The sequence below is a fragment of the Pleurodeles waltl genome, chromosome 3_1, assembly GCF_031143425.1.
Source record: "Pleurodeles waltl isolate 20211129_DDA chromosome 3_1, aPleWal1.hap1.20221129, whole genome shotgun sequence".
NCBI classification, from domain to species: Eukaryota; Metazoa; Chordata; class Amphibia; order Caudata; family Salamandridae; genus Pleurodeles; species Pleurodeles waltl.
In genome coordinates, this window is record NC_090440.1 from 502,589,386 (window position 1) to 502,615,992 (window position 26,607).

The window sequence follows — 26,607 nt, forward strand, 5'->3', positions numbered from 1 at the left end:
TCTTAACATAGTATTCTTCAAAACTTGGGTTCTATGATGAATTGTGAAAAGTAAACTTTTCTTCCAAAACACACATTAGACGTTTTACGTTTGCTAGTGTATTATAAATCCTATACTGTTACCACAGTCCAAGCTGATTCTGTTAAAGAAGGAACTGTAGCATTTTCTCATTCTGAAACACATTTGTCTCAGGCACCTCTGTAGGATTGCCGCTCTTCTCTCATCCTTAATCCAAATGGAGTTTGTATGCTCTGTTCACTATTCAGCTTTGCAGAGACTCCAAAATAAGTCCTCTCCAGTGAGGTCTTCCTTGTGAGTGGATCATCTGTATCCTTGGAATGGATGATAATTTCTCAATACCCTCCGGAGTCTTCAATTTGAGTCAGATGCAGGCTGGAAGGCTTGTTGTGGCTAATTCTAGACTGGAGGCACATGCTTGCAGAAGAGGGTCAGTAATGCACATAGGCTTTTAATGGCTGCTTTTTTGCTCCTTTGCGATGTCGTCTTTTACAAAGGATTAGCCAAGTTGCTGTGTCCTTCCTGAGGTGAAAAATCCCACATCAGTTTGTTACATCAAACTGGGGGAATATGATAAAAAAATATTTGCAGATCTGATAAAACAATTCTGGGGAATATGTCACCTCCATCAGATATCTGTCGAAGCTGCATACATCCTTAGAGTGCACACTTTAGTGGCATATTTGCATTCAGCATCATTTAGAGTATCTCATCAATTGGGAGTTTCATATTTTTCAGGCATTACAGTCCATGTGGAAGCAATTTTCATTAGGCCTGTTTTCCTTTCATCCACAAACTCAGATTCCCAGATTTTACTATTGGGACCAAATCCTCTGACATATCCCAATAGTGCCTTTCTCCAGTCCTGGTCTCCAGGTATTCATCATGCTTTTACTTCTAAAGATAACTACTTGGCTTTCTCAGATCAAAAGGAGACAAAATAACCTGTCCTAGACACTCATTTGGGGCTGAAAAACATTGGACCAGGCTGATCTTTCACCAATCTTTTACCAGGCACTATACAGCTCTAAGGCTCCAGGCAGCATCAAGGTTTTCAAATCTACATAGAGATTTTGGTGCATTGCAGCTCAATCTCAGTGTAGCATATCACATTTGATAAAAATGTCTCATGGCAGGTAATGTCTGCGTGCTAATGCCCTCACAATGCGTATATCCTTAGAACATTAACTAGTTAATGGGTCACATTCTTAGATGTGTATACTAGTGAACACCACTTGTCTCTCAAACATTTGTCCATTTGGGATGTCACTGGAATGGTAATGAGAATCTTTCTTTAAAAGACTTGTCTAGGAGGCTTAACCATGGATGTCAATTCACCAAAACGCCAGGGGTAACGGAAGTGACATCACATGCCCTTTGACCTTCACTCACACACACATACTTAACATAAGCACAAACTCCCACTTACATACTCTCTCTCTCTAATATAAATACATTCTCACCAGCACGCACGCACACAATATGCATTTTAAAGCATTTATTACTTACCTCAGCTGCCATGGAAGGGCATATTCCAAGTAATTGTACTCCATTTTATTACACTTAGAGTGAATAATAAATTATTATTCCCTATTAGTGTAATAACAAGATTGACTGAAAACAAAGAGAGCAGAGCCCCAGCTTACATCCATTAGGACACGCTGCTACTGTGTTCCTGGCACTGAATTCACCTCCTCTGAGGCCAGAGGTCACAAAGTCAGTGCCAGGGGTAGCAAGGGTCAAGCCAAGGGTTGCTCCCCTTCCACCCACAACAGCCTTTTTGTAATTAATTGTCCTCTTTCTTCTCAGATAAGATCTCCAAAATCAGAGGAAAGAACATCTTAATTGTAGCAATACATAAGGTCCTTGACCAACCCACATCAAGCACTTATCATCTTAGATTGTTGGTTCTCCATCCTCATTAGGATTTTCAATCACTCTCTCCCATCAGGTTCAGTTATCATTTGCTGGAAAGAAGCAATGATAGGGCCACTGCTTAAAATTCCTCTGCCATCCCTTCAATCCAAGGTAACTACAGGTCTATTTCTCACATTTATTGTTGCTACAAAAATCTGAAAAAAGAGGTCAGCACTCAGCTTTCCCTCTGCCAAGCTAGTTTCCGCTCCCTCCACACTATGTAATATACCCTCCTGGTGATTCTGTGTGACCTCCTGCTGCTGGCAGAAAAAGCAGTTCAGCAGCCCTTCTCTAGCTTGATCTTTCAGAAGCAAGTGATGTAATTTCCAAGAGATACTCATAGATTAAATGTATTTATCCGGCACTAGAGATCTGGGCACTACGTAGATAGCAGACTGTCTCCAGTAGAGGTTACAAGTAGTACTTTTGTCTTCCTGAACTTCCTCCTTTCAGAGAATCTCACCAGGAGTGCCTTAGGGCTCTCACTTTAGCCCAATGTCACTCAACATTTAATTTTTTTTAACTATATATATTTTTTTTTTTATTAGCATTTTTTAGCATATAACAAATAGTGTGTCAATAACAGAATGTATTTAATCAGGATAGGGCACAGTACAGCATGAGAGCAACAGTAGGGCAAGAGTTCCAAAGAGCAAGCTGCTCAACATTTATGTGGCTCTGCTAGCTAAACTCCTTCATTCTTTTGCCTTCAGTTTTATCACATATGCTGATGACACCCAGGGCCTGCCTAATCACAGGCGTTTCTCGGAATTCACAACACCTTAAAAAAGTTTAACATGCTTAAGACTGAGATTGTGATTTTTCTTAAAACTGCCTCGACTTATATTATCAGAATTAGGTCAGCCCCCAAGTACTGTTACTCTGGTTTCCGGAACTTCCGTTTCTGGTTCGATCACTCTTTTTCTCTCACAAGTGAACCAAATCTCATCATCCTGTGTCTTTAACTTAAGAATCACTCCTTTTTTTTTACTAACACCTCATCAATTAGTGGTCCAGGCCATAATTATTCTCTGACTGGTTTACTGTACCTCGCTCTTCCAAATGCTGTTTTGCCTGCTTTCAGTGCGTCCAACAAACAGATGTGCAGCTGACATTCAACCTTCCTAAACATACTGATTTTTCAAGCAGTTGGCTTCTCTGCATTGGCAACCAGACCCTTCTCGCATTGTGTTTAAATTCATATGCATAATTATCTGGACTGTTCATAACTCTGGCCACTCTCTGTTGCAGATACATTTCAGGTCTGTTACCCTCCATTAAGTTTACACTCCCCCAGAGGACTCTTCATAATTCTCACCTACACGAAGAGTCACTTCTATGGTTGTTCTTTTTCCAATCTTGCAGGCAAAGTCTAGAAATATTGTCTGCTCATGCTTTGCAAAATCAGCAACCATCTTCAGTTTAGGAAAGCTCTCAGAGCCCACCTTTTCTCACATAAGGTCTTATCTTTATAAATGCTGTCATGGGTTGCCACTATCTTCCCGAGCAAGATACCCTGCTGGGTGACAGTTCCCTCTTTTCAAATGCCCCATCATCATCATGTGTTGAAACATGTTTGCCATGTTCTCTCTCTCTAGCATAGATACTTTGTAATTATTTTCTTCATCTTACTTTTTTCCAGTGTCAATTTTTGGTTTTCATTTTGCCTATTCTTCCTAATAATCCACTTCGTACTCCGACTGTCATAGAAAGCATGGGTGCCTACATTTGTGGCCATTTATATAACTTGGTTTACTTTTATTGCAATTTCTCCTCTCCTGCTACCTCTGCTTAGAGATGATAGTGGTTCCTGTAGGTCTTTTTGTTCTAACTGCTGTTAAATAAATAGCAAAAAATGTTAAGCATAATACTCGCCTCCCTGCCTTTAATAAAATTATAACTTTAATTCAGATAATCTAGGATAATCCACAATGATGTGAGGTCTGGTGGGAACCATTGATTATGTCATGCAAACATATTATTGTGCTTTTGTACAGCATGGAGCAAAGAAGAATAAGTGTTAAAGTTGTGTTTTATGTATACTCACCATGTTTGTAGGTGTAGCTAATCTATCATTTGTGAGGTTTTGAGGGTGTGCAGAGTAGCCTATTTGGAAAGAGTGAGTGATATGAATGGGTCCAGATTAGGGATGGGTGGGGAACTCTGCTCCACTCGGGGAGTTTGCAGAGTTTTTCCCACTATGCACTCCACCTAGAGGGCAGAGTTCCAAAAAACTCTGTGTAGTGGAGCGGAGTGGAGATTTTTCCTTGTTGCACTCGCCAGCATTAAATTGATGAGCGCAAGTGAGGAAAATCTTACTCCTGACCACCTCTCAGCAAGATTTCTCAGTGTGGGCATTTGCTGATGGTCACTACCGCTCACGTTGAGGAACCTTTAATTCACATTGAGGAAGCTGCTGCTCAGGTAGAAAATCTACTCGAGCGGCAGAAAAGAAGCAGCACCTTCTTGCACTGCGCGTGGTGCCATTTCTGCTGATATTTCAGTATGGGACAAACACTTGGTGCTAAAAATCAGCGTGAAAGGCGTGACCTAATGCACTCCACTGTTGAGGAACTCTGCATAGCACAGCAGAGTTTTTTGGTCACTTTGTGGAGTTCCACTACACAAACTCCAACCAGGTCCAGTCTAGATGGATGCTCAAGCTGTGTCTGAGTGAGGTTTTGGTTGTGCTTCGGAACTGCCTAGTGTAGTTTTCTAGGTGCTATATTTGAGACGTTTGATGGATTATTAACACCTTTATGAATTCCAAGTTATCCTGAATGGTTCTTCTCTTCGGCAGAAATCAATCCCAGAGCTTGGTAGTCTAAAGAGAGTAAGAAGCATCACCAAACAAGTGTTTTCTTCAATGATGGCGCATCAGGAGCGACGATCTAGATTATAACAAAGAGAGGAGAATATGTCAAAATGTAAAAACGTACATAGGTAATAGTTATTATAAAATGAGTTCTGAGTTTTTTTCCGAAATCTCTGAGGTTTGGGGTAATTTTAAGGATGATAATAGGTCATTGCTAATAAAGCTCTAAATCTTTCAGACAAGTCATGTATTTCACTAAAATAAATGAATGTTCTTTAGGTCCATTTTTCTAGCTTGCAATTCAATATCACCCTCATGATTTAGCTTACCTGGATACCAATACCAAACACAAATACAATGATCCATGCCTCTTTCATGCGTACTCTCTCTTAAAATCAAACTTGTGTGCTACAGGGTAATAAGTTAATGTATAATCAGAAGACATTTTCCCCTCATGGACCATCTGCAATATATTGATATTATTGTGCTACAAACATGTGTGGTGAATGAGCAGTTGAAATATTATGCAATCTCCATGGTCTGCACACACCAGATAGTATTTCTATTCACTCATGCTCCAGACCGCTCTCAGGCTTAATGCTTGCACAATGAACATGAAGAGAAATATTTATTTTTCACTTTTCAACCAAACTCGATTGAGTTTTGATTATATTTACCGGCAAAGAGTCGTTTTGGGCAAAACATTTCTATTTAAAAAGTCGTGTTTTAACTTGATGATACTCGACAAGTGGATGTTCGGCATGGAGCAGAGCATCAGGCAGGTGCAAACATGGATTTTGGAGTGATGGCTTTGGAGTGCTTTAAGAACTTTTCTTTGACATTTTCTTTGGCAGATTAGTTTTGCAAATATGTCTCTATAATTGCTATTATTTCGGTTAGAGCCAGCATTTAAATTAATTTTTAAATGTATTGTTTTATTGATTTTATAATAGACAGGCCATACATTCCAAAGCACATAAATGGCATTATATTTCCGTTCATATCATAAAAGACAGAAGCTTGCTGGCCAGTAAAAAAACAACAACAAAAATTAGCAATAATTAATAAGCCCTTACAGGTATTGTATTTTTTGATGTACCCACACATTTTGTTTTACCAATCAATTCTGAATCCTTACGTTGTGGATCTCAGAAGCCATTGGTCTTAGCAAAACATCGAAGCCATCACGTGCTTTAGTAAAGCTTGGATATGGCCAGTCAAAATTCGATAGCTGAGAAAAGCTACTACATTGCTTGGAAATTTGGGAATCTGCATTTCAATGATATCTGACCTTAATGGAGTTCACCAGGTGCTCAGTAGTTATATTTATTCTGTGGGGTAACATTACATGGTTCTGACTTTGCTTTCAGATAACATTCCACAGTTAGTCTAATAGGGTGTGAAATATGGTGTAGCCACTCCCCTAATTAAAAAAAAATCATCCTTATGTTATTCAGGTCCTACAAATAAATGGCCTATTTCAAATCTGTGCTTGCTGGAGTTAGCAACAATGGAACAGATCCAGTCCTAATTGGATTAGTACTAACTAGTTAACACTTTACAGTCTATGTTTCTCGGATAGCATGTGATTTATAGCGGATAGAAGTTGCATTGCAGCCTTATTCCTTCCGGATCACTCTAAAGTGTTTCTTCCGTTCTCCTCATCCACCTCCGACCAGCAGTTTTAACTGCTTTCGCCTAAAATGCTTCTCACTCGTTCACCGATACAGAAAGTCTCACTTCCTTATAGAAAAGGTCTTCTTGAAGAGTGGGTTGCAGGCGTATCTTGATCTCCCCAATATTTTATTCTTTAAACCATTTTTTCTATAATGTTTCTATTACCTAAATAGGCAAACAGCAACATATTTCTAAATAAACCTCGGTGCATTCAGTAAGAAGTTTGAATCATTTCAACTGACACATAACCCATATGTGAGTGCTCAAGTATTCCACCATAGTGCCCCTACCTTACTATTCTTCTTAGGGGATTCACTAATCTTATAAACAGCCTCTTCTATATTGGAGCATTGTCCTGCTTCATGGAACCATTCCCTAAGCAGGGGTGCTCTCTCAGGGCTCCAGCTGGGTGCTATAGCCATACCAGCCAACAGGGTTTGGCTTTAGCGCTGGTGGTGCCCAGGGTGACAATCCTTTTTGGTGCCCCCACCCCAAGATCTCCTCCTTGGATTCCCTCACCACCACCCCACAACAGTGCCCCTCATCTCTCCACAGTCCCTCTCTCATATACATGTAATTTTGTTTGAAAGCACTGGTAACGGTTGGTTCTTGACATTTTTTTATTTCTGCCTGAAAGCTGGACGCACAGGTAACTCTGCAGCAGGTGTTTTTAAATCCTACGTTATTGCTATACACAGAGCCCGAACCCCTGCCCCATTTCAGGTCAGTTCCCCCCAAAGCGGCCGCACCAGTTGCACTGCCCTAAAGTCAGCCCTGCCAACCAGTGTACGTGTGCTCCTGGAACCACTGAAGTCATCCTTATCACCCCTATATTATTGAACATCTACCTACCTACTTTTCCTTCATTATCATTTTGCTCTCTTTGTAAGAGTGACACACAGATAGTTCCCATGTTTGATGAAAAGGTCAACCTGAGTCTATCCTCTTACTAGTTCCTGGTAAGAGAAAAGATGTGAGTAATGAGGTGATTATTTTTGGGCATGGTCAAGATGCATGTGGGATGCAGAGATGGCCAAAGTCTGTATAGGTAACAGACATAACTCATCATCAGTGATCTCAGGCCTGAGTTTCTTGCAATACCGCTATTTCTGTCAAGGGTCTTAGATCACTTCTGTTGCCAGGTATGTATTTTTGCCCAATAGGTAAGCATAAACATAAAACGCTAACTTGCCATCAGTCCTACATTTTTTATTGATTGTAAGGTGTGTTGTTGTTTGTTAAAAGGGAATAAAGATTGTATTTTGTGTTTTTTTTATTTTCTTGGGTATTTTGTGACGTGTCCTTTCTTTGTCACATAAATGACATTTTCATATTGAGCTCTTAAGTGCCTCTCAACAAAGTTGTCGAAGATAGTTATGGTTGCAATGACATTAGCAATCCTCGACCTACTTCTACATACACACTGGTCAAACACAGTTATGACAGTAACTCTACCCTTTAATTATTTGCACAAAATATTTGACCCTAATATTTCAGCAGCACAATGAAAAGGCTTAAAGAATGTTTGAACACACTAAGAATTGGGATGCAACCTGATATTAATCCCACTTACTCGGTTTAGTCTGCACAATTCTATTAGCCATACCGCCTGAAGCGTCAACTACCTAATCCTTCCTAAAAGGACAAATGTTACAGGCCTCTGAGAATGAATCAGTGGCCGGATCCAGCTGAACTCTTGAAATGTGTCTGTAAAATGCAACTTTATTAAAAGACTATACTTTTATATTAACCTTTAGGGCTCGCTGACGTTTTAACCTTATGTTAATGACGTTTTAGTTTTTTTATCATTTGCATCTTCCTCCGTTACTCGTATGTAAAGAATAAATCAGCTTGGTCTCGAGGACTCACTGTCATTGTCTCACATCTTGAGACAATGACAGCTGCATTATGATAATGGCATAATTCGGGAATCCTTAGCCTCAAATATTCCTTGGAATTTCTTTTTAGAAGTGGCAGAATTTAGTCTGTTTTTTTCGTACAACAAATTACTATAAGTGTGTTTTTGCATGTAGACATGTGGACGTTGATGTGGAGATGGAATGCAACTGTAGATCTGCTGATTTACATCAGAGATGGAAAGTTGTCATTGCAGATTCACCATCAGTGCAGAGACTCGAAAAAATACCAACATAAACAGAAATAAGATGGTTGTCACAGTTCCCACAGCAGATTGCTGGATGAGAATCAGCCAACAGCAGACTTTACGTCAAATAGCCAACTTTAATGAAGCCCCCTCCTGTTGAGAGGCCCACTTTCAATGCCATTTGTCACAGTTCAAAGTAATGTCCGTTCCCCGTTTTCCAAAGCCCTACAAAATCTTCATTCCTCTCGACGTTTTGCCATATCTGTCCAAGAAACATCTGTATATGCTGTAGGCAGAGATATCTTTTTATCAAAATACATTTGTTTTGAAAGAGCAGTCATTGACCTAAATATATCGCCGTGGGTGTGAATCTGAGCTTCCAGGATGAAGATTCTTTCATGCTGGCAAATTTAGAAGCAGGAAGAGGTGTTGCTTCGGCTAACCTGTATTGACACCATCTTTACCATTGTACAAATCCCTTAATCTGTCCATGGAACTGGCTGCTTAGGGACTCCTAAAGAAGCCACCATTCGTATTGCTGGTATGCAAGGATTGTGCTACTTCTCATGTAGACAAGAGTTTGAGCATTTAATGAGAGAATGGGACCAGATTTAGAAGAAACTGGTGCAGGGTGGTGCTGCGGCTGCACCATTTACAAGAATGTGTTTCCCCCTCCACAATATTAAGTAGCCTGCGCCAACGCAGGGATCCTTGCACCATAGTACAAAGGTGTCTGCGATGAGGGGTGTGATTGTTTATGCGCGGCGAGGTGTCCCTTCCTGCACTAAACAATCATCCCTGGCATTTTGCTTCTTCAGCACACATAGAAGAATCCTGGTTGAAGTATTCCTCCTCGTTGTGCCATGCTAACACCACCCCTGGGGTTGCATTAGATTTTGGTGCTGCCTCAGATTTACAAATTCTTGTAAATCTGAGACATCGTCAAAAGCATTGGGTGTTGCGGTGGAACGTCCACTGCAGCACCCATTGCCCGCCCCTCTGATGCAGAAAACTGCATCGGAGGGGCCCATATTTAAAAGGAGGTATAAAGCCACAAAAAGTGGCATTACACCTCCTTGTAAATACGGAGAAGTGGTTAGCACCACCGGTGCATCGCAAAAAGTGATGCTTTGCAGTGCTAGGGCTTTGTAAACCTGGCCCATGGTGTCCTATTAGCCTTTAAACCTGGCTTCCAAGTGTTAATCATTATGGGGGTCATTCTGACCCTGGCGGTCTTCGACTGCCAGGGCCACGAACGACTGAAGCACCGCCATCAGGCTGGCGGTGCTTCATTGCCCATTCCGACTGCGGCTGTAAAGCCGCGGTCGGAAAACCGGGTCCGGCGGTTTCCCGCCGGATTAGCCCCGGCTGGGCGAATCCTCCATGGCGGCGCTGCAAGCAAGGGATTCCGACCCCGTTCCCGCCAGCCTGTTTCTGGCGGTTTTCACCGCCAGAAACAGGATGGCGGGAACGGGTGTCCTGGGGCCCCTGGGGGCCCCTGCACTGCCCATGCCGCTGGCATGGGCAGTGCAGGGGCCCCCTAACAGGGCCCCAGTATGCTTTTCACTGTCTGCTTAGCAGACAATGAAAAGCGCGACGGGTGCAACTGCACCCGTCGCACACCTGCAACACCGCCGGCTCTATTCGGAGCCGGCTTCAGTGTTGCAGGCCCTTTCTGGGGAAAGTCAGAATGGCCCCCGCGGTCTTCTGACCGCAGAGCGGCCAATTGGCGGTTCCAACTCGGAATTACCCCCTATGTCTGTTTGAGCCCAATTAAAACTAGGAGTGATATGAAGCAAGACACCAGCATACTCAAATATGGTTGAGCATGTAAAGGGTGGACATTTGAGCATGATCCCCTGAACGTAAATCTCATTGTCAACACATTGTACCATTGGCGTTGGAGGAAAGACTCACTCCGCCTGCAATCATCTGCATCAAAGCAAGTCACCAAATGATCATTTTTGTTCACTGACGGCAAGTGCATTAGAAGCTATTGAAAAATCACATTTTCAAGGTATGTTTGCAAAGAATCTAAGTTATCTCCCTCCTGTTTCTGAAAGCTATTCTTATTGTGGGTTCCGCTCTTACTGTTCTCTTGCTTTTGCTGTTCTTTTTACTTCACTACCTATTGATGCTGAACTTCAACATCATCCTAACTGTGTTATAGCATTGCATGTTTCGTATTTGTAAAACACTCTTAGGATTCCTAGGTATAGCAGCATTATAGAACATTTGAAAGTAACAAAATAAATAATTGGTTTCAAGTGCAATTGTGCATAGGGGTTTACTGCCATTCACTAGCCATATCTCTCTGTACCTAAAACTACTGTCATGCTGATGCAAGCATGCGTCCCTGCAGAGTGGCCTTTGGATTCCGAACTTCTTCTAGTGCTGGAAAGTGAGAAACAACACTATAGACCTCTGAAAACTCACCCTTCATATGATGCAGTCTGAGAGTCTATACCTTCTCTTGGCCCAAGAGAAATGTGTTAGTAATTGAAACTTCTCAAATTAGTTTTGGTACATGACAAACTTGAAAAACAGACCAGCATATCTTACTCACGTGCTCTGAATATATGAATGAACTTGGCTCCCCTTTCATTACTGACTCTATCCGGTTGAGGCACTATGGGCCTCATTATGACCCTGGCGGGCGGCGGAGGCCGCCCGCCAGGATCCCGCCCTCCAAATTACCGCGCCGCGGTCAAAAGACCGCGGCGGGTATTACGAGTTTTCCCCTGGGCTGGCGGGCGGTTCCAGTTAAACCGCCCGCCAGCCCAGGGGAAAACGACCTTCCCACGAGGATGCCGGCTCGTAATCGAGCCGGCGGAGTGGGAAGGTGCGACGGGTGCTACTGCACCCGTCGCGTATTTCACTGTCTGCAAGGCAGACAGTGAAATACATTTTGGGGCCCTCTTACGGGGGCCCCTGCCGTGCCCATGCCATTGGCATGGGCACGGCAGGGGCCCCCAGGGGCCCCGCGACCCCCCCTACCGCCATCCTGTTCATGGCGGCTTTCCCGCCATGAACTGGATGGCGGTAGGGGGGGTCAGAATCCTCATGGCTGCGCAGCGCGCTCCGCAGCCATGGAGGATTCCAATGAGCAGCGGAAAGTCAGCGGGAGACCGCTGACTTTCTGCTTCTGACCGCGGCTGAACCGCCGCGGTCAGAATGCTCATTGGAGCACCGCCAGCCTGTCGGCGGTGCGGCCGCCAGGGTCAGAATGACCCTCTATGTTTGCAAAACTCCAAGTGACTGACAGTAGGCTGAAAAGCAAAGGCAAACAATATCCTGTACGGAAAAACATATCAGTCTTTGCTGATCTAGAAGCAGAGCTGTAATTAGTATTTCCCCCACCTTTGTTTGTAGCCAACAGAGCTACAAGATGTGCAATAGTGCAAGGATGGCAATGATGAATAGGTTCAGCCTGATAGGTCCAGGCATTCACCACTGAAAGGAAGAACTGTATAAAGGCGTGTCACATGTTTCTGTGCAATAGTGTGAAGGAGCGTAAGGAAAAATTAAAGTCAATCTTTAAGAGGTCAAAGACAGCCACTCTGTTTCTGTTTCTCTCTGTCTGCAAAGCAGATAAAGAAAGTGAAATAGTACATCAAATGTTACTGTCATGATGCCAGATCTCTAATGCCAATGCTCTTATGATGTGACATTTCCTACTGCTGTTTCCTCTTCAACAGGTCTACATCTATTCACAAAGCCTTAGCACATGAGCTATAACCAAGCTAATCGAGTTATAACCAAAAACCTCAATAGTAACAGCACATTATGTGATAAATTGAGGGAAGACCAAGCACTAAAGATGGCAAAATACAGGCTAGGAAAATGCCACATTCAGAAGGAACTACATCCAGTTAAAGCTAGACTGCAGATAATATATGTACATATGTAGCTAAGAATATATATAGCACACGTTTAGCAATTAAGCAGTGAAATATTATAAAAGAGTGAGGAAATTGAAACGAGTGAATCAGGAGTGTGGGTGGACACTGGAAAACAATTAGAGAGGAATATAAAATATATAAGGCAAGATGAGACGTGAGGAGTTTTTGATGTTTTGATGGACTGAGAGAGGTAGCAGTGTGATTGAAACACAGGGATGCAGAAGAAGAAGAATGGAATTCGACTGCTGGGCAAAGAGAGTTTTGCAAAATTTTTCAGAGGTATGATTTTGTGTTGGATATGAAGAATTGAGTTCAGCAAAAAAAACTGCCAGTACCAATCAAAAGTGCCTTCTAATCTCCTGCATTTGGTTACTGTATGCAAAAGAAGACATGTAGTATTGTGTTGGATTACCTCATGGGCAGGTGTATGTTTTATGATGATGTCACATACTGTAAATAGTCCTATAATGTAGTGAAGGAAATGAGGAGAAGAAAACAGCAGCTACTATAGTAGTGGCTGAGGTTAAATAAAGAAGATACTGAGGTTAAATAAATAAGGTCACGTATATCTTCTTTACATTTGGTGACTCTGGATGGGATGAAGAAGACTGCCACCTCAACATGTCGAGGACATTGAACACATCAGTGCAGGTGATCCTAATCTAGAAAGCCCATTCACCGCAGGTCAGAGTGACTGAAGGTCCAGTGACCGAGCCATCAGAAGAAAGTCTAATGCAATTCTAAATATTCTTTGGTGTGTTGAGGCCGTCCTTTTCTCCACAAGAGCTATGTTATGAATATTTGTAAAGTCATCCTAGCCCTGATCAGATTTGCTTAACCCTGCCTACGGTAGGCTGGTTAGGTGAAGAGTCAAGCCTTCAGCTTCTTGCAAAATTCAAGATGAGAGGTAGCTCTGATATGGAGTGGGAGCCATTCCACACTTTCGGATAGGTATGAAACAATCTTGATATAGTAATCTCTAAAGCACTGACATCATGGGGGCAGACCATGTGTAGATCTTGCCAGATACTTGTGGTATCAACCATCCAAGCAGATATTAATGGTGTACATAGTGGTTATCTCTCACTGGGGCCTAAAAGGAGAAAAGGTACCACAAACTGCATAAAAGCATGTTGGGGCATGCCTGAAAATGTTTATGGCCACTACAGTCTTTTCGTAGAAAGCTCTATTGAGCTTAGAAAAAAAATACTTGTTGAGTGCATAGCGACCATCTTAGGTGTATAAACTCAGGGCATCATATAGGATTAGAACATGTAACTGTTTTTCATTGGTAGTTTCGCACAATCACTGAACTGTTTGTCATAAATAACACAAACTTGAGCATCCAATTGTGTGATAATTTTATTGATAAAGAGCTTCCATTTCAGGTCAAACGTTACATTTTCTTCCCCTTTCAAGATCAAAACTTCTGGTTTGGCAGATTTATATTTATGGAACTTGAATTGTCAAGTTCTATGTCACTTGACTATATAGGATTGTTTCTTTTTGATTGCAAAGAAAGTAAGGTACCACCTCACCTGCTTTTTTGTTGTACCTCCTGTCAGCACTTCCTCCTACAGCATAAAATCACCAGCTACGTTCATGCAAACTGTTACTCTCTTATGTCCAAGGAAGCTGTTTGTAAAGTAGGCAAAGTAGAAAAAAGTGTTCTTAAATTATGGCATAGTGTGTGACACAATGTGAGTGCCCAAAGGAACTGTTGCATACATTAGGAGAAGAAGGCAAAGATGTGTTGGAAAATTTACTAGCATTGTCCCATGAAGATGATCAAGATTTAAGAGCTCTTGGGGTGGCCTTTAAAAAATGTAACCTATCCCTTGTTGATTTTCTGGCAAATTAAAAATATTTTACAATATGGAAGGGAAAGATGCATGAATCTAAGTGAAGCAACAAGTGTGTCCTCATGCATCAGAAGGTGATTCAGGTCCAGGAGGCGAAACTATACTTTGGTGAGCACAAGAAGGGGTTGCAGTTGAAGCATAGTGCCACATGTCCGCACCATATTGAGGAGACATTATTTTGAATTTTGAATTCAGACAGAAAATGAATTGGTTTAGAATATGTCACAGTTTTAAGTAAATTGGCCTCTTCATGAAAATTTGGAACATACACTGATGACCACAGTATGGAATAATTATTCTTAAACAGTAAAAGTGACAAAATTAGAGAAGAACTTTGGCTTAAGGATGAGCCATCTTCAGAATATATTATTGCCACTGCTAAGAGAGTACAGTGTATGATAGATTGTGTTGAATTGTTAATAAAACAAGACTGCGTTAAGACTGAAGTGTTAACTGTTGGTAAAAGTAACAACAGAAAGACATCACATAAATTCAAAGGTATTTGCTATAGATATGGCCTTATTTTGCACTTGGTAAATGGTAAGGAAATGTCCAGCGGTACATGTAAATTGTAACAGATATGGGCAGAAAGTACATATTTTTAAAAGTTGCAAAAGCGCCTTTAAAGTACAGGACAAATTGTGTTGGGATATTCACGAAGAAGTTGTGCTGCAAGTAGAAAGTAAGAATTCTGGAAACCCTACTGAGGTTGTTCCACTGAACAATGAACCAATAGAGATGATGTTTAATTCATGTTGTCCTTTCAGCATAATCTCACAAAAGTTGTTCAATGCTGTATTCAGCAATAAATAAGTTTGTGAAAATTAAGTATCAAGCTAGGGGCTTTCGGTGGACAGGAGAATACATTTTTTATCTTTATTGTTTGGAGTGTTTCGCCTTACAATATAAGACACCAGGAAAACATTTATATCACACAGTTAAAAATTACATGCTGAAAACTAGTTAATACAGTAAAGAGACTCATGTAAACCACTTGAAAAAATGCTAGAACATGAGCAAATTGTCAAGTTCTATTTCACTTGAATATATAGGATTGTTTCTTTTTGATAGAAAAGAAAGTAAGGTACAACCTCACCTACTTTTTTGTTGTACCTCCTACAGCATACAGTCACCACAATCACCAGCTACGTTCATTCAAACTGTAACTCTTTTATGACCAAGGAAGCTGTTTGTAAAGTGGGCAAAGTAGAAAAAAGTGCTCCTAAATTATGGCATAGTGTGTGACACAAGTCTGAGTGCCCAAAGGAAGTGTGCACAGATAAAAACTCTAAAGTTTCTCTTGTATCCATTATAATCTCCATTAGGACATAACGTCTCAGCTTGTGAAAAAAACACATTTACTTCTCATTATATTCATGATAAAACAGCACAAAATAGGCAATTAGTATTCAAGTACCTTATTTCTACAAGCACAATCCTAATCAACAGGCTAAGTTATTTTATTTGTTACTCGTGCGTTTAAGTCATAAACCACTAGGATAGGAGATTAAAATGAAAGGTTACTTTGTAGGCACACTAGAATTAACATTAAGTAGCATTAAAAGATGATAACCTTTCAGGCTGGCCACACCAAAAGGATTTTAGAAATCCTTTGGATCCAAATGCTTGATCTCAACTGAATGAAAATGAAGACAGGTGTGGTATTGTACTATATTACTTGTTGGACTAAGTAAACTACTAAGACAAGCCTATTTCTTACAATGAAGTTGCACACTGTAAATAGTTCTAGAATGTAGTGAGAGGAACAAGGAGAAGGAAACAATAGTTACGTCTGTAAGTGGCTCAGGTGGAATAAAGAAGATATTTGCTGCAGTCTTGCTGAGTCTTCTTTACAACATGCTGAAACGTCTCTCTACTAAGAACCAAGACATAGTCTCATAGAAAGCCTTGTGCATAAGACTTAAACATTTAAATCTCATATGGTTTGGCTGTAAGAACTAAAAGAAACTGCACTGTTGTAGATATATACTTGCACTGTCTTAATTTCAGAATAAGCACTCTCTGCAGCTAGTTCAGACGGGAGAAGATGAAAATCATTGTCAACATAATTTGGTCTGGAAAGTACAAATGATGTAAAAAATCTATAATAAATCACAGTATAATTTAAAGGTAACTGCACACTGATTACATTGAAATGGTCTCATCATTGTAAAACCTCTATTCCTTTGCATATAGTCAGCAGTTCACTCACAGTTAAAATATCCTATATTTGATGAGATTTAGTTCCATTGATTTATTACTATCTGCTCTTTCTCCCAATATAAACAGAACTTCAGCATTGCTGCACTTTCAGGACAATGACCTTCAAGAGAAGAAGGACCTGGGTATTGTTAACATAGAGAAACATTATATTAAGTCAACTGGGAAAAAAGGTTGGCTTTTAATTTTGAAAAGAGGTAGGAGGAAGGCTCAAGCGTGTGGCACTGAAACTCAACATTGATTGATTTAAATGGGACAACAATAACTGTCTGGCCTCTCACTGTTAAACACAAAATTGAATGCAGTTTAATAGTAGAAGTTGGACATCAAATGCCCACAGTATTTACTGGATGGTTAGTTAGTGACTAGTGGAAGCTCATCAAATTATAATAAAATTATGGATACAGTGAGTCTACCAAGTCATTTCACAGCCCGAGTTCAGTTTTGGGCAACAGGATATTCCTATAGATTTATTGTAAATGTTGATTGAAATATTTACCAGTATTTTCCTGGCTAAAATATGAATAGGATATAGACTTTTAGTTTAAGGATTTGAAGACCAGCTGTTTTACCACAATTTTCATTAAGCCTGTAGTTATGAAAGCATTGATGATTTTCTTGAGTGTGTTTCTTTTGTTTTCAAATAAGTCCCCTAAAGGTATTTATAAAGATAAAGTGAAGTGGGTCAGGTGGATGAGAAGAGCCTCTTTCAGCTAGTAGAATGCAAATTGTTCTCAAGCTACTTGATGAATATAGAAACTATTGTCATGGAGAAATACGTGATTACCAATTACATTTCCTTATCAACAGAGCATGTAGATCATCAAGAACAAGTGTATACAACATAGATGTAAGTACCTTTAACTATACAAATGAGTTGTTTTTAAATGTACTTGTACAAATTTACATTATGTGAACATCCTGGAAATTGAGAATGGATCCTGGCATTATAGGGCTACCATGGTCATGCTGGGGGTATAGTGTGCATGTCTGCATGCTACATAGGGTAAAAGTCCATATCTGAGAAGAATAAAAGATTGTTGACCTGGTTGCTACTGGGACCTTGAAAACATCAACGAAATAAGAGATCAATTTAGATACATTTTGGCTAAATATTGAGAGGGCCACAGAATGTGTCTCAAAGTCCAGCCTTAAACAGCAAGGCCAGCAACTATGGTCTTCATAGACATCTCTAATAGAGTATTGAAAGAAGAGCCTCTGATAGGAGGGTGCTCAAATAAAACTGACAAACTGTTGGAAGCCAGGAACGTAGGGGTACATGTATATCTGAAATCACAGATGAATAGTCCATATTAGAACCTAAAGACAAACACATAGAAAACGTTCTATTTAAGACTAAGTTTGGCTGATGAAGAATTACCTCAGAGATAACGCAGATTCAAATTCATTCCAATGTGAGTATACTCTTTTAACATCTTTTAACATTTTGCATACGGTGCAGAAATTGATACTTCACAGAAGCAGCAGTGTAGCCATAGAATCCATCATCTGTGGAGGGATGCCTCTTGCACAACTATGACTCAAAGTAAGTACAGTAAGAAGCCAGTCAAGAGAGTTCAATCTACAAGAGTTTTTTTCAACATAGCAAACTAATTGCACAGTGGTTTCTGGACGCTGCTAACCTGCAATTGAGTTAGGACTTCTTTCCACTGACTTGTACATTGTTTTTGTGAGCTGATTTTTTAAGCAGCACAGAGGGCACAACAACTAGCCTTTTGGAGGCATGCGTCCCTTTTGTGCTACATGTTGCTACTTTTTCAACGTCTCATTGGTTATGCATTGGTTGTTGCTTCTCATATCTTAGGTTTTTTCTGTATTATTACCATTCACTCACACTAATGCAGTTTCAACCTCTTCGTTGAAGTAAACAGCTAGGATAATTATCTGAACATAGTTGTCATTGTGACTTTAAAAACTTCTCGTTTCAACACAAAATGTGTACGAATACTTGCCTTCCTGTCGGACACTAACTGGTTATTAATTACTGTGTTGTGATTAATCCTCCAAGGAGAAGCAAAAACAGAAATTCCAGATGTTTGGTTTTCTTTAAAGTCTGAAATGCAACAACAGGACTTTTTAGTTTGCTCCCAAGAGAGGCATAAAAAAGAGTCACAAAACTTTACTTCATTTCCCTTTGACTTTTAAAAATACTTCCCCTGGGAAGTTACATTAGCCTCACAATAAGGATGTATTTTCTGCTGAAGGGGGGGTTCATTTTACAAATATTCATTAACTCAGCTGAATCAGAATTTTGCAAGCTTGTAATAATTTTCTAGAACATAAGCATCAAGGATTGTTCTATGCAAAATATTTTATACGCAGTTCCATAGGGAGTTGCAGAATGAATCAATCTTGATTCAAAATGATCAGGAGAGGCAGGAGTGAGGAGAAGGGATTATTTTGTGCCCAATGTGTCATGTTACTACAAAATATGAAAGTATGTCTCTTGTGATTATTATTATAATGAGTATTTTTACAGTGCAACAGCTACCCAGGACTCTGTGTCCTGGCACTAGATCTGGGAGATCTGACAGGACATATTAGCAGAATAACCAGGTTTTCAGGCTGATAGGCAGCTTGTTTTTGGAAATGGGGGAGTAGAGCATTCTAATGCTTGGGGGCCAAGCAAGAGAACACCCTCCCTCCCTATATGTATACTTGTTGATTCTTGTTTGAAAAAAAAGAGTGTGAAACAAGTCTCCAATAGGTAGGCTTTTTGGGCCTGATTACTCCAGCCTCACAGTGGCAGTTGGATCACTGAGGCTGTGGCGGTCCGACCACAACATTACGAGGATGGTGGACAGTACCTCCGCCATGAAAAGGCTGTTGGAGAACGGGTATAGAGGGTTACAGGGGGCCCCCTGCTCTGCCCATGCCCGAGCCTAAGGCACAGCATTTGGGGGTCACAGTCATGTATTTATTGAAGAAAAAAAAAAAATATTCAAGAATGAACTAGTTTGCATTGAAGTATGTGTCCACTTAATTGTTCTGATGTGAAATTGGTGAAACTAGAGAGGCAAACAAGTTATGTTAATTGACACTATACCTGAGTACATTTTGTGGCTACATGAGTTGGACATGGTTGGTTTGGTTCCATTATGTTGCCACTGGTGCTCCCATACCATAAAATAGTATTGTACCAACTGTACATTGTGTTCTTCATTGCTATCTGGCAGTCTGTAGCTTTCAATGGAAAATGCTTGTGAGGCAAAAGAGGTGCTGAGCACCTTGAGGTGTCACTATTTTTTAACTTTGAACCCTTGCAGCTGGTACCTTTATTATTTCCCACATCACACTGTTTCACATCTGCCTCTTTTATTTTTCAATATACCTTGGTGTAGTTCAGTTTTGTTTTCCTCACCTTTTCCAGAGACAAGAATGTTGATAAAACTGTGGGGCATATTTATACTTGTTTGCACCGAATTTGCGTCATTTTTCTTGTACAAATTCGGTGCAAAACTAACTCCATACTCATACTTTGGAGATAGACCCGTTTAGCGGCAAAATTATGGAGTTAAAGTCACTTTTTGGACGGGGAAACCTACTTTGCGTCAATGAAATGCAAAGTAGGCATTCCTGTGCAAAAAATGACCCTGTGGCCTTAGCGCCATATTTATCCCCCGTGCTAAAATCACGCACAGGAGGGAGGAGGGGTCAGAAAATGGTGCAAAGCTTGCTTTGTACCATTTTTTAATGCCTGGATCAGGGCAGGCGTTAGGGGACGTTAGTGCAGTTTTGTACAAAAAGTATAAATCAGGGCCTGTGTGTCTAATGTGTTCTGAGACTCTATTGCCTCTTTTATGTCCCTCCGAGCATGGTTAGATCATTATTTAATTTCTATGCAGCTTCCATGTATCTCCTTTCTACTGGCTGATTTTCAGTGAGTGCATTGTGAAACTTGTGACAACAAGTCCTTCAGATGTTCTTATCTTAGCAAGCTCCACAGAGTAAAGGTGCCATCCACCTTCGTAGCTTTGTCAACTGTGATCTTGGTAGTCGCAGCACCATATAACATGTGTGTATTGTGTTGTCTGTGTATTAGTGTCTGTTTCTGAAATTCCTAGGGAACACCCAAACATATTGTTTGACCAATCTAAGTCAAAGGAGGGTGTGTGGAAATTATGCACTGTGTAAACTCAGTTAAGATGGTGTTTCCTACATTCTTTTATTAATGGCATACACATGTAAATCTGAATCATTAAAGAGGTAAGGGCCAAATGTACAAAACGTTTTGCATGGTGCAAACAGCAAATGTTGCTGTTTGCGCCATGCAAAACGCGCATCGCGATGCTCATTCCCATTTTGCGAGTTGGTAACTTGGTTACCGACTCGCAAAATGGGAATGCGCATCGCATCGCAATGCAGAATTGCTTTGTGACCGCGAACAAGTTTGCAAAGCAATTTGTAGTTAGCACCCAAGTGAAGTGGGTGTTAACCCATTCGCAAACGGGAAGTGGTCCCTACGGGACCCCTTCCCCTTTGTGAGTGGCTCTGAAAAAATGAAACAAAAAGTTTCATTTTCTCAAGTGTATTGCAACTCGTTTTCCTTTAAGGAAAACGGGCTCCAATACAAAAAAAAAAAAACTGCTTTATTAAAAAGCAGTCACAGACATGGTGGTCTGCTGTCTCCAGCAGGCCACCATCCCTGTGAGTGCAGCGAATCGCAAGGGGGTCGCAAATTGCGACCCACCTCATTAATATTAATGAGGTGGGTCTTTGCAACCCCCTTGCGATTCGCAAATGGTGTCAGGGACACCATCCTGCATATGGGTTTGCGACTCGCAAATTGCGAGTCGCAAACCCATTTCTTCATACATCTAGCCCTAAATGTTGTTAGTTTCGATCTGCGTGTACATATAATCCACTCAATATTTCAATACATCTAGTGAATTGTGAAAGTGTTTCTCGAAAGACAGTATATCAGCTATGCTTAATGATATTCAGTCCTAAAAGTTGGCACTTTGTAAAAAACACCTCTGTTTTCTGTGAAAAAATGTGATGTGTCCACGTTGTGTTTTGGGCCATTTCCTTTCGTGGGAGCTAGGCCTACCCACACCAGTGAGGTACCATTTTTATCGAGAGACTTGGGGGAACGCTGGGTGGAAGGAAATTTGTGGCTCCTCTCAGATTCCAGAACTTTCTGTCACCGAAATGAGAGGAAAAAGTGTTTTTTGGTCAAATTTTTAGGTTTGCAAAGGATTCTGGGTAATAGAACCTGGTCGGAGCCCCACAAGTCACCCCATCTTGGATTCCCCTAGGTGTCTAGTTTTCAAAATTTGTGCTGGTTTGCTAGGTTTCCCCAGGTGCCGACTGAGCTATAGGCCAAAATCCACAGGTAGGCACTTTGCAAAAAACACCTCTGTTTTCTGTGAAAAAATGTGATGTGTCCACGTTGTGTTTTGAGCCATTTCCTTTCGTGGGCGCTAGGCCTACCCAAACAAGTGAGGTACCATTTTTATCGGGAGACTTGGGGGAACACAGAATAGCAAAACAAGTGTTATTTGCCCTTGTCTTTCTCTACATTTTTTCCTTCCAAATGTAAGGCAGTGTGTAAAATAGACGTCTATTTGAGAAATGCCCTGTAATTCACATGCTAGTATGGGCACCCCGGAATTCAGAGATGTGCAAATAACCACTGCTTCTCAACACATTATCTTGTGGCCATTTTGGAAATACAAAGGTTTTCTTGATACCTATTTTTCACTTTTTCTATTTCAGCAAATGAATTGCTGTATAGCCAGTATAGAATAAAAACCCATTGCAAGGTGCTCATTTATTGGCTCTGGGTACCTAGAGTTCTTGATGAACCTACAAGCCCTATATATCCATACAACCAGAAGAGTCCAGCTGACGGTATATTGCTTTTCAAAAATCTGACATCGCAGGAAAAAGTTACAGAGTAAAATGTGGAGAAAAATGGCTGTTTTTTCACCTCAATTTCAACATTTTTTTATTTCAGCTGTTATTTTCTGTAGGAAACACTTGTAGGATGTACACAAATTACCCCTTGCTGAATTCAGAATTTTGTCTACTTTTCAGAAATGTTTAGCTTTCTGGGATCCAGTATTGGTTTCACACCCATTTTGGTCACTAACTGTAAGGAGGCTGAAAGCACAAAAAATAGTAAAAATGGGGTATGTCCCAGTAAAATGTCAAAATTGTATTGAAAAATTGGGTTTTCCAATTCAAGTCTGCCTGTTCCTGAAAGCTGGGAAGATGGTGATCTTGCCACCGCAAACCCTTTGTTGATGCCATTTCCAGGGAAAAAAAACACGAGCTGCCTCCTGCAGCCCTTTTTCCCATTTTTTTGAAAAAAACTAACATTTCACTGCATTTTGGCTAATTTCTTGGTCTCCTTCAGGGGAACCCACAAAGTCTGGGTACCTCAAAAATCCCTAGGATGTTGGAAAAAAAGGACGCAAATTTGGCGTGGGTAGCTTATGTGAACAAAAAGTTAAGAGGGCCTAAGCGCGAACTGAACCAAATAGCCAAAAAAAGGCTCGGCACAGGAGGGGGAAAAGGCCTGGCAGCGAAGGGGATATTAGTGGCTACATTTTGAGTATAAAAAAGCATTACACTTTTGCACAATTGTATGTGCAAACACATCCCGGTGCTACTGGAAGCTGTGTTCCTTCGGTTGCATAATCTTGAAAGGTGATATTTAATTGTTCTAATTAAAATCAATTTAACATCCAAAAGTATTGTGCGAATCACGGACCTACTTTCCTCATCAGCTAACAAATGTATGTTATTTATGTTGGAAATAATCGCAATGTCTCCTAGTAGCCAATTTGGAGCGCTCATTTTCTCTGCCAAACTAGAGATGGTCAAATATAATGGAAAATAGACACGACAGTGAAAAAAACCCAACCAAAGTGCATTGTTCATTAGCGGAAAATAAGCTACCTGCGAATATGTATTTAAATAAGAATGTTCTTCATTCTTTCAGTTTCCCGAACTTGCCAAATGTGTTTCTAAGGTAATTTTCAAAGGTTTCTTCAAAAGTCAATAGTTAGCTACTGATGCCTAATGAGGGGATTTCTATGCTAGATATGGGCATTAATCTTAAATTTTATTTTTGTACTTATTCAAATAAGTGGCTTGTTTAGATTGGTCTATAAGAAGGGCTTCCCAATGGTTCGAAATGATTTGTGTTAGTGCTTTCAGAATGCAGATAATGCACAAACAAGTCAATTATTGCCATTTTTGAAGCTGGGCCTCTGCCTTTGACTATCTAGTTTTTTCCATTATAGTATGAATGTGAGAAATAAGATAAGAAAATATTAATTTGTTATCTTTAATAAAACGTTACTGTAGTTTTTTAGAATGTAAAAGGAACATACATATTTGGGAATCAAAGTTGTACCTACTCCATACAATAAAGAAGGATTTTGATAGATGAAGCTTTGCTAGAGTTACACTGTGGGGAAAGGTCAATAACCAATGAATTAGTATTTCGTTTAGGGTGTTAAATGTTGTTAAAAATATTGAGTATGTCGTTTGGATACAACTGAATATAATTAGTTAAGAGAAGCTTGGATCATGCTATACTATTGAGGGCAAGATAGAAAAGAGTGATTCTAATTATCCCGATTTTAGAATTTACCTCCAAGCCTGTCTTTTGACATAATTTATCCAACAGTTTGTTGATGTATGGGAAACTGTATTTTGTGCAATGTTGTATTTCAGGGTTTTTTGGCTCAAGTACTGCATACGCCTTGCTCTTGTGAAGTCTAAATGACTTGCTATGAAGATAAATCACGGTGTCATCGCTATATCTTTTATCAGTCAGTGAATCAGCAATTAGGATGTTCTATGGGAGACACACGTGGGTGTGCATGCCAGAGAGACACCAAAGAAGCCTGCAGACTTGGCTTTACAGTCAGCACAGAAAATTTGAAAAAAGTTATTTGGTGAAGTTGATGTTCCTTTGTTAGGGAATTCAGGTTAGGATCCAAGGAGATGACAGGGGCTGCACAGAAACACAGACCTTCACAAGATTGAAGAATATATTAGAGCTGAAGTAGTCTTGACAAATGAAACTGATACCTTTGAATTGATGGTAAGATAGCAAATACGAGGAATAGTTTAATGAATATGTGCCTAAATGCAAATGAGGGATTGTGGAATGAATCAGTGATGCTAGCAACAAGAATTTGAATTTACAGTCTGAGATTAGGATGTATTTCTATAGATATATGTGGTTGGATGACAAATGACTGTGTATCATATACTGTACATTAACTGTGCTTGTGTTTTTCCTCCCTTCTCTAGTATATTTCCCATGCATCTGAGCTGTCTGTGGTTATCTAAAGTTTTCCTGCCATGAAATACTTATATGACAGAAATTATTTCAGTTTCCCTAACTACTATCCATTCCCTCCACTTTGCCCCACTGAACTATACATTGCTTCTTTACTTACAGGTAGGATCTTATACTGTAAGTCCACATAGATACATGCAAATATAGTATGTCTTTGTGTATCTAACAATTCCGAATACAAATAAAGATGACTTTTTGTATACAATAATTATATTCCTGTCTGGAAATTGACCAAATGTAGCTAATTTTGGTGAATCTATCATTCTTGTTGCTGCATTTTGTTTATTAAAGCAAAACAATTGTAACTGAAAACATCTGATTTAAAAATCTGATTTAATGGTGAAAACAGAGTTTTGATAATGATAACTTTAATGGAAACTTTAATTTCTACAATGTACTTTGGGCTTAAAAGTAGGTATGCCATTCGTCTCACCTCCAGACTTAAGTACACATTCTCAGATGAAGATAACAACTCTGCCTGTCAGAGGATAATAGTCTGGCATCTGGCCCTGGGGGGCCAGGGTGTTGTCAACAACAGGCCACTAAGCAGGATTTAGCCATCTGCGACAACAGGCAGCCTTGACATTTCTTCTTTTAGCTTTCTGATCCCAAATAGGGCTGATAGGATCTGCTCCTATTCATTCACCTTGGCTACAATCTCAGCAGACAAAGAACCAGTTTGCACCCTGACAGGCAAGAGGAGACCTTATCTCCTTGGGCCCTACCAAAGGAAAGAAGGTTCAGCCATGTTGAACTTAGAGCTTTTGGTCATTTGTACAGTGAAGTGAAGAGTAGGTGTTACAGATGGTGGTCACAGGACAAGAACATAGCCAGGGTTGAGCATTGAATAGTCCCCAGTCAGTGGCTACCACACAGAATAAGACCTCACCACCACTTCCCCAGAACATTGCTGAATTTGGAAAGTCTACACTTGAAGAAGAATACCCTGTTGGAAGAAAGAAATCTCCTGACTCCTTATGGAAGAAGACAGCTCAAGGACTTGTTACTCCTGTTTGCACCTGGGCCCCAGAACTGTTTTTCAAGATCAGGTGGTTGGTCTCCTGTTTGCTTCTTCCAGCAACACAAAAAGTAGAATGACTTCTTCCTACAAGTGGTCCAATATGACCACACAGAACTGTACCTTGCATGATCCTTGGCTGGAGAGAAGCCTAGTGCATGTACTGAGGAGGTGAGACTCTAGGAGTGAACAAAAGGACCTTTCCCAGACTGGGACAAGTTGCTGAACCTAGCCAAGGGAGTTTGCACCCACGTGAGGTAAGAAAAACAGATTCACCCCACTCAGAGCTTTTTGATGCATCAAAAATAAATTCAACTGTATCTTGCAGTGAAAGTGTGGATCCTTGTCCAGCTACAGCTTTCGGTCTTGCTTCACTGGAGAATGGCTAAGTGAATGAGTCAGAATGTAAAACCTTTATCCTGGTTGGTGTTTTTGGAGCCAAAATCAACTGCCTCAGCAAAAGCTCAACAGTATGAGCAACTCTGAGGGACACTCACCAATCACAGTCTTACACCATGCTGCGCTGAAGGATTTTGACTTCCATTTCAAAAACGAAGAGCCTGATTTAGAACTCGCCGGATGAGTTACTCCATCACAACGGTGATGGATATCCTGTCTGCCACAATCTAAATCCCATTGGATATAATGGAATTTAGATTTCATGGGACGGGATGTTTGTCACCATTGTGACAGAGTAACCCATCCGCTGGGTTCTAAATCAAGCCCTAAG

General features: G+C 40.4%; 1 long non-coding RNA gene across 2 annotated transcripts in view; it reads right to left on the bottom strand.

The window, feature by feature from the left end:
- Window positions 1-2,449: 2,449 nt before the first annotated feature.
- LOC138284227 (uncharacterized) overlaps window positions 2,450-26,607 on the bottom strand; it is a 79,696-nt gene continuing 55,538 nt past the window's right edge. For both annotated transcript variants that reach the window (XR_011201366.1, XR_011201365.1), the window contains exon 4: window positions 2,450-4,826. This is a non-coding gene — a long non-coding RNA (uncharacterized lncRNA). The remainder of the gene's footprint in view (window positions 4,827-26,607) is intronic.